Here is a 9,180-nt window from a genome sequence, read left to right as displayed (position 1 = left end):
TCTCCTCTCCTCTCCTCTCCTCTCCTCTCCTCTCCGCCTCCTTCTCCTCCTCTCAATTGATTCCCATGTGTTAATACCATCTAAGAGTCCTCAGTGAGAAGAGGATCTGCTTGCGATGCAGGTGCAAGTTTTCAGCACCACAGCACAACAGCAATATCACCCCTTTCTGCCCTCCTCAGGGCTTCCCTTTGTGAACCACTTTTTCTTTTTCTCCCCTTTCAGCTCTACAACCCCATGCAGCTAATCTGATTATGCTAATTTGTACTTCATGAACCCAAACACTGCAAGGGATCTGTGCAGGGTGAGCCGGGCTGGGATGAGGGTGGTGAGGACAGAGGAGAGGGGGTGGGAGGGGGGAGCATGGACAATGGGTTCAAGTCAGTTAACAAAAAAAGCCGTCTGTATTGTCAGACAAAGCACACTCGGGGTAACCCCTTGCTGCTCTTGACAATTTAGAGTGTCCCAAACTGGCCTGCGCTACAGAGCAGAAAAGGGAGCACGGAGAATATACAATGAAGGGGCACAATGGAAAGCCTGTTTCCTGTTGAACGTTGCTTTTCTTTCTCCTTAACTAATCCTTCCCAGTATCTCGTAGCTGAAGTACGGTCTGCAAATTGTTGGTCAGGTGGTAGCTATGGCACTAGACAGCTTCTGACACACACAAATCTGTCCAACCAGGCTGGGGCTGCACTTGAAATTTATTGAATGCTGGGCAGTGGGTTTGCAGATACGCACGCGCAACTGGAAACATGGAGCGCCCCTGCAGGAGCTGACAAACATCCCCGGCCTTGTTTTACCAGCGTTATCTTTGCTGCAGCTGGAATTGTTCAGGAAACAGCCCTGAGAGGAACATAGAAAGGTTATGCAAAACTTGCCTAAGATTAAAGCAACCTTACTGTAGAGTTTAGGCAATCACAGAATTGCTCAGGTCATCGGGGACCTCCTGTGATCATCTGGTCTAACACTCCTGCTCAAGCCACGCTACCCAGAGCAGGATGCCCAGCCAGACTTTGAATATCTCCACAGACTGAGAGTCTGAAACCTGTTCCCATGTTTGGCTGCCTTCACAGTATTTTTTTTTTTCTCGTGTTCAGATGAACTGTCAAGTTTTCAATTTGTACCCATTGCCTCTTGCCCTGTCAGTGAGCACCACTGAGGAGAGTCTAGCTCCTTCTACGTCGTCTCCCAACATACACTAGGACACACTGATGATTCCCTTTAAACATCTCTTCACCAGGCTGAACAGTCCCATCTCTCAGCCTCTCCTAGATAAGATGCTCCAGTTGCTTAATCATCCCTGTGGCTCTCCAGTGGACTCTCCCCAGTAGCCCCATCTCTCCCTGGGAAGCCTGCAACTGGACGCAACACTCCAGCTGTGGTTGAACAAGGGAAGGATCACCTCCCTCAACCCTCATTGTTGCTCAGGATACCGACATTGCAGCAGCACTGGTGGGAGCTCAGGTTCTCAGAATGGTGTGAGCATGCACAAATCAACCATTGCCTCTGCTAACTGTGTTTGTCACAGACCTGAAGTATATTTTGTCTTCCAAGCTGGTAACCGCTGGAAGGAGGCATCTCATTTCCACACCTAACAGAAGTGCAGTGTGTATGTGCACACCTGCAGGAAAGACAAGAGAGAGAAGGGGGCATTGCAACACTTCCAGCAAGAGACGGGCCTGAACCTGCTGTCCTTAAAATCTGGTGAACATTGCTTTTTACTACCCAAAAGAGTAAGGGGGGAATATTAAGCATTTCCTTACTGTCTGTGTTTTTGTTATTGCTGTTGTTGTTATTTTTGTTCTGCACCCCTTTCAGGCAGATATTCAGAATGGTGGTTTCTGAGAAACAGAACCTGCCTCTGGTGACAATAAATTACTTGCTACTGGGAGGAAAAGGGGAAAATGGAAGGAAGACATTTGCTCTGTACTCCACCTTAAATAGCATGGCTCCCCCTTCTCATGCAGAGCAGACTATTTGTTCAGTCCTGCAGCCCTAAGCAGAATATCTCAGGACACCATTTTATGAAAGCAAATGGAGGAGGAAAAATGACTGTCTTAAAGCTGTCATCTCAGGTTCAGTCTTGGACTCAGCTGCATTTGCATTATGTTTCAGAGAGGAGATTACACTGAGGTTATTTGATAGGGTAGAAATTAGTATCTTGGTAGCATTGCTCCTCTGTATGTGAGATCTCATTTGCTGAACGTGTAGTAGTGCATTACAATATACATATCTATCAGCATTTAACAAAACCAGCTCTAAATAAAACTGTGAGTGGAATGACTAACTGAAGAAGCAGAAAAAAATCAGAAAGGCAACATTAACAGATTAAGTGTGAATATATAAAATATGCTTTTTGAAATTACCACATGCTGATTGGAGCCTCTGTTCATAATACACATGGAAATATCCCCTGTTGTTCTTTTCCCTGGGAAACACAGAAGCTTATCAGATATGAGCCAATCCAAAGAGTATTTTCATATATTGTACATAAATACATCTGATTGAACAAATACCTTGATAACAGACAAAGCATAATTCCAGACCCTGTGCTACCTTCAGGCCAGATTTCTGAAGGTACTGAAACATCTAAAATCTGCTGAAATCTAACGAATTTTAAAGACCTGCGCTTACACCCTACTAATGCATCTAGCACACAAAGGAAAGGGCATCAAGCAGGACTCCTTGCAAGGGGAATAGAACCATAGAAGTATTTAGGTTGGATGGTGATCTGAATTGTACAAGGTCGTACTGTATCCCTGTATCTTTTCTTCCTTTGTACAGCAGGTATTAGGTGAGATCAGACTACTGAGGATTCTAACAAAAGAGATTAACAGAGTAAATAGTGTAATCTGGAGAACGTCTTGCTCTGGCACCTTGTTTTTTTTTCCTAACCTGGGGCTTGACCTTGCTGAGACCACTGCTTCTCCTGACTTTTTGTTTATAGAGAGAGTAAGTACAGAGAAGGCAAGCATACTTCTCTTGTTGTATACTGATATTGTGTTTAATTCAATGGGCTTTAGCCCCATTTGAAACTCCTAAATAATACGATGACACATTATACTAATGCAATAACAGTTAAAGTAAAAGAAATACTTACGGAATGTATTGCCAACCATTACTGGCAATCACCTTGAAACTAGCTAGCAGTGACTATTAATAACATGGATTTTTTCTGGAGAATTCCCAGGAAGTTAGCTAAAGTAGGCCTTCAGTAGTAGGCCTAATTTCAACAGACTCTCAGGTCCAGAAGGGAGACTTTCAGGTCCAGAACAGACTATCACATTCTGGAGAACAAAGTCAGACTGGTCAACTAACTATAGCGACAGAGATTAAAAATACGGAAGGTGAAGAGTTTTTTATTGAGCACACACTCTTGGGAATCATATATGTAATTAGAGAAGAGAGAAGGTGCTGTTGCCATCCTACAGTGCTTGTTGGAGCTGAACCACAAGTCCTTATAATGACCAAAACTGCAGCCATATAACACTGCAGGAGTAGAGCAGCACTGCAGCACTCCGATGTGCTGCTGCCTGCTGAAGGTGAGTCAGGACTGTAAGGAAAGCCACCTTTGAAACTTGACTGGAACATCAGAAGGTGACAAAAGGGCAACTAAAGAAAACGTGGGCCCACTGCTGAATGAAACAGGAAACCTGATTGAACAGGACAGTGTAAATACTGAGGTATTTAATGCCTTCTTTGCCTCAGTTTTTACGAGTAGACTTTCCTGGACCAGGGGGAAAGACTGCAGCAGGAAGATATGCCCTTAGTGAAAGAGAATCAGGTCGAAGAATACTTAAGCAAACTGGCCATGAGGGGATCCACCCATGAGTGCTGAGGGAGCTGGAAGATATCATTGCGAGACCATGCAATAATTATTTTTAGTCAGTCATGGTGACTGAGAGAAGTGACTAAAGACTGTCACTCCTAACTTCAAGAAGGGCAAGAAGAAGGACCAAGGAAACTACAGGCTGGTCAGCCTAACCTTGGTCCATCATCACTTGGGAAGCTGATGGAGCAGATAATACTGGAAACCATTTCCAGGCACATGAAGGAGAAGAAAATCACCAGGAGTAGTCATCATCAATTCACCAAGAGAAAGTCATGTTTTGGCCTGAAAGGCTGTTATAATGAAATGATCAGCCTGATCAGTGAGGGTAGAGTAGTGAATATTGTCATCCTGGTCTTCTGTCAGGCCTTTAACACTGTGTCCCATAAGATCCTCATAGAGAAGCTGTTGATGTATGGGCTGGGTGTGCAGACAGTGAGGCGCGTTGAAAACTGGCTGAGTGGCCAGGCACAGGGGGTAGCGGTCAGTGGTACAAAGTCTAGTTGGAGGCCAGTAATGAACAGAGTACTCCAGGGTCCAGTCTTTTTTAATGTCTTCATTAATGATCTGTATGATGGGGTAGAAAGAGTAATTTGCAGAGGACACAGAACTGGCAATAGTGTTAGATTCATCTGAGGATCATGATGCTAACAAGAGCAACTGGACTGGTTGGAGAAATGGGCTGAGAGGAACATCATGCAGTTCAACACAGAGAATTACAAAGTCCTGTATCTGGGGAGGAAAAATGCCAGGCACAAGGACATGCTGGGGGCCACCCAGCTGGAAAACAGCTTGGCAGAAAAGGAATTGGGTGTCCTGTGGCAATGTGCCACAAAGGTGGCCAACAGGATCCTGGGCTGTATTATACAATCACAAGCAGATCGAAGGAGGTGATCCTGTCTACTCAAGAGTTGGTGAGGCCACACCTGGAGTATTGTGTCCAGTTCTGGGCCCTCCAGTACAAGAGAGACTTGGACACACTGGAGAAAGTCCAGCAAATGGCCACTAAGATGATGAAGGGACTGGAGCATCTCTTTTATGAGGAAAAGCTGAGAGAGCTTGTGCTGACTAGCGTAGAAAAGACAAAGTTCACTGAGAACCCCATGAATGTTTTTAAATCTCTGAAGGGAGGGTGCGAAGAGGATGGAGCCAGGTGCCCAGTGACAGGATGTGTTTTAACCCCAACAGGCAGCTCAGCACCACACAGCTGCTTGTTCACTCCCCCCACAGTGGGATGGGGGAGAGAACTGGGAAGGTAAAAGCGTGAGAACTTGTGGGTTGAGATAAAGACAGTCTACTAATTACAGCCAAAGCTGCACATGCAAGCAAAGCAAAACAATGAATTAATTTGCTACTTCCCATCAGCAGGCAGATCTTCAGCCATTTATTTCCAGGAAAGCAAGGCTAATGGTTTATTGAGAAAGCAAACACCATCGCTCTGAACATCCTGTCCTTCCTTCCTCCTTCCTTATCTCAGCTTTTATTGCTGAGCATGGCATCAACATTATTAACATATTATCAACATTATTTTCATCCAAAATCCAAAACACAGCATGATATGAAGCTCTACAAAAAACCCTAACTCTATCCCAGCTACAAGACACGACACATGACTAGGGGAAATGCACACAAACTAAAGCATACGAGGTTTCATCTAAACATCATGAAGCACTTCTGTACTGTGCAGGTGACGGAGCACTGGCACAGGCTGCCCAGAGAGGCTGTGAAATCTCCTCCTTGGAGATCTTCAAAAGGCATCTGGAAATGGTCCTGTGCAACCTGCTCTAAGTGTCCCTGCTTGAGATGGTCTCCAGGGGTCCCTATGAACCTTAACTGTTCTTTGATTCTGTGCTGGAACCTAAGTCCTGTGAACAAGGCATCTAGTGATACATCGAATGATGCAGTTGGGAGATAAAAGAAAAATAGGATTTCCAGCCCACTCTAGAAATCAACTCTGTTCAATAAGCTGTCCTGCACCTGGGGAGGAACAGCCCCAGGCACCCAGACATGCTGGGGACTGCCCAGCTGGAAAGCAGCTCTGCAGAAAAGGACCTGGGGGTCCTGGTGGACACCAAATTGAATGAGTCAGCAGTGTGAAAGGAAGGTGGCCAACAGGATCCTGGGCTGCATTAAGCTGTTAAAGCACATGATGTGCTACGCAAAGGCTTAGCCCAACACTGAAACATAAACAGGGATGAAAAATGGAGCGCTCAGGAGTCTAGTAACCAAATCTTCTAGATACTGTGGATGACCATAAATCACAGGCAAGGTCGGATGAAAGCAGACAATGGGAATGTCCATTTTTGCATGCAGCAAAGACTGTTATTTTAACCTGACTTGATTTTGATGCAGAGACTTGAGTTTGAGAGATCGTCTAAAAAGGGCAATTTAAATCTAGCAATCCATAGAACAGGAACAGTTCTAATTCCCTTGCTTTAAGAAATAGAGTACAGGTGTATGAGTTTTGAGGCACACTGATGATTACTAAGTCCTGCACTTTGTTCCCTAAGGCTCCACCTTTACATTCTGAGTTAAGGCCTGTAGAATCGCAGTCATTAAGAAATAAACATATCCCACATTTACCAATAACTTAATCAGCAGGAAACCAGCCCATGCTTCCGTGCTAGGTATGCATACCTTCTCTTAAAAAATTAATTTGGTGTAATTGCCATATAAAATGAATACATCAAGTGAATCAGGTATGACAGCTCGAGCTCAGGGTATCCACAGTTTTTGTAAGACCTCGGGAGTGAAAGGTTTCCGATGTCACGCTCTGTGGAGATTAAGGATTTGAACATGCACTCACTTTAAAACCAGCTTTCTTCATTACTTCTCTCTGTTATTGCCTAATGCTATGTGGTGGATTCAGCTTTGACTGGAATTGACTAAGAGCTGTACATCCAAGATCAGTTATGACATGCTTGAAGGCAGCCATCAAGAACAGCAGACAAACATGTTAAGATCTCAAACTTTCGCAGCTGTTTCGGAATTAAAAATGTGGCAACTTCATTAATAGCTGGAATGTTTTCTGAAGACAATTCTGAAAATATTTGTATTAATTTATGAGTATCATGTTAGAAAGGACAATTAATCCTGCCAAAACATACTCTGGCACGTCTGGAAGCTGGGAAGCTAACCAGCAAGTGTCTAGAGTGATATTTTTTGAGGTAATGCTAACATTCCTTGGGCAAGACAATCAGGTCAGGCTTCTTCTTGTGTCAATATTGAGCTCTACACTCAAGCAACGCAAGAGAATTCTAATCAGTCCATCTTTACATTTCTTATATGCACAGCATGCTCAGTTTTTGTTTTTATTTATTTAATTAGCCTACCAACAAGAAATCTTAGAGTCATAGAATCATAGAATGGTTTGGGTTGGAAGGGACCTTCAAGATCACCCAGTTCCAACGCCCCTTGCCAGGGGGCAGGGACACCTCCCACCAGACCAGGTTGTCCAAAGCCCCATCCAGCCTGGCCTTGAACACCTCCAGGGATGGGGCATCCACAGCTTCTCTGGGCAACCTGTTCCAGTGTCTCACCACCCTCTGAGTGAAGAATTTCTTCCTTATATCTAATCTAAATCTACCCTCTTTTAGGTACAACCCATTACCCCTTGTCCTCCCCTTGTCCTATAACTGACCTATAACTGTCCTATAACTTGTCCTTGACCTATCACTACACCCCCTGACAGAAGGTCCCTCCCCAGCTTTCTCATAGGCCCCCTTTAGGCACTGGAAGGCCACTGTAAGGTCTGCCCAGAGCCTTCTCTTCTCCAGGTTGAACAACCCCAACTCCCTCAGCCTGTCTTCGTAGGAGAGCTGCTCCAGACCCTTCATCATCTCTGTGGCCTCCTCTGGACTTGTTCTAATACATCCATGTCCTTCTTGTGCTGGGGAGCCCAGAGCAGAACGCAGGGCTCCAGGTGGGGTCTCACAGGAGCAGAGCAGAGGGGGGCAATCACCTCCCCAGCCCTGCCGGCTTTTGCTGCAGCCAGGATACGGTTGGCTTTCTGGGCTGCAGGTGCACAGTGCTGGCTCATGGTGAGCTTCTCATCAACCACCACCCCCAGGTCCTTCTCCTCAGGGCTGCTCTCAGTCCATTCTCTGCCCAACTTCTCCTTATCCTTGGTATTATTCCATCCCAGATGCAGGACCTTGCACATGGCCTTGTTGAACCTCATGAGGTTCACACAGACACACCTCTCAAGCCTGCCCAGGTCCCTCTGGATGGCATGCCTTCCCTGAACTGTGTCATCCCTTCCCACACATCCCTTCCCACAGTGCACGAGGGTGCACTCAATCCCTCTGTCCATGACATCTACAAAGATGTTAAACAGCACTGGTCCCAATACCAACCCCTGAGGAACACCAGTCATTATCGGTCTCCACCTGGACATTGAGCCATTGGCCACAACTCTTTGAGTGTGACCATCCAGCCAATTCCTTACCCACCAAGTGATCCATCCGTCACATCCATGTCTCTCCAATTTAGAGACAAGGACATCACAGGGGACAATGACAAATGCTTTGCACACACCCAGGTAGATGTCAGTTGCTCTTCCCCCATCCACCAATGCTGTAACCCCATCACAGAAGGCCACCAGATCTGTCAGGCATGACCTGCCCTTAGTGAAGCCATGTTGGCTGTCAACAGTCACCTCCTTATTTTCTATGTGCCTTAGTGTAGTTTCCAGGAGGATCTGCTCCATGATTTTGCCAGGAACAGAGGTGAGACTGACTCACCTGTAGTTCTTGGGTCTTGCTTTTTTCCCCTTTTTAAAGACGAGGGAAGACAGATCTGTTCTTCCAGTTTTAAATCAGAAAAACACAGAACAAATATATAACTAGCTAACACACACAATCACACACCAAATATATCTAGCTTACAAACTAATACCATTCTCTCACGCTGCTACAGTTCTCTCAGCATCAGCATATTTGATCCAAGGATGAACAGGATTATTTCAGAGGTGCTCATCCTCTGTTATCTTTAAATTATTTCTGAAATATCTGGGACAGCTGGAAAATCAATGACCAATTTTAAGTTTTCTTATTTCTTACTCTACTTTTTATTATACAGACCATGTTCCTTCATCTGATTTCTCTTTGGTGGGTGCCTCTGTCCTACATGCTGGTGAGACAGAGAATTGCTACCTTGAATGCACAGGAATCTCAGGAATCTCTCCCTGGTTATCAGCCAGCTTAGACTAACTTTTATTCTTATTTCCTGTTGGTACGGGAGGTAGAAAGCACACCAGAACTTCTTTCTCGTGTAGCTTAACACACATTTCCCATCTAATGGCTGCAAGGGTGTCTTGTGGTGATCCACCTTCACACGAGCTAGCTCTGCTTTGG

This window comes from Oxyura jamaicensis, chromosome Z, assembly GCF_011077185.1.
Source record: "Oxyura jamaicensis isolate SHBP4307 breed ruddy duck chromosome Z, BPBGC_Ojam_1.0, whole genome shotgun sequence".
NCBI lineage: Eukaryota > Metazoa > Chordata > Aves > Anseriformes > Anatidae > Oxyura > Oxyura jamaicensis.
The sequence above is the reverse complement of the archived record's forward strand: the minus strand, read 5'-3'. Positions refer to the sequence as shown.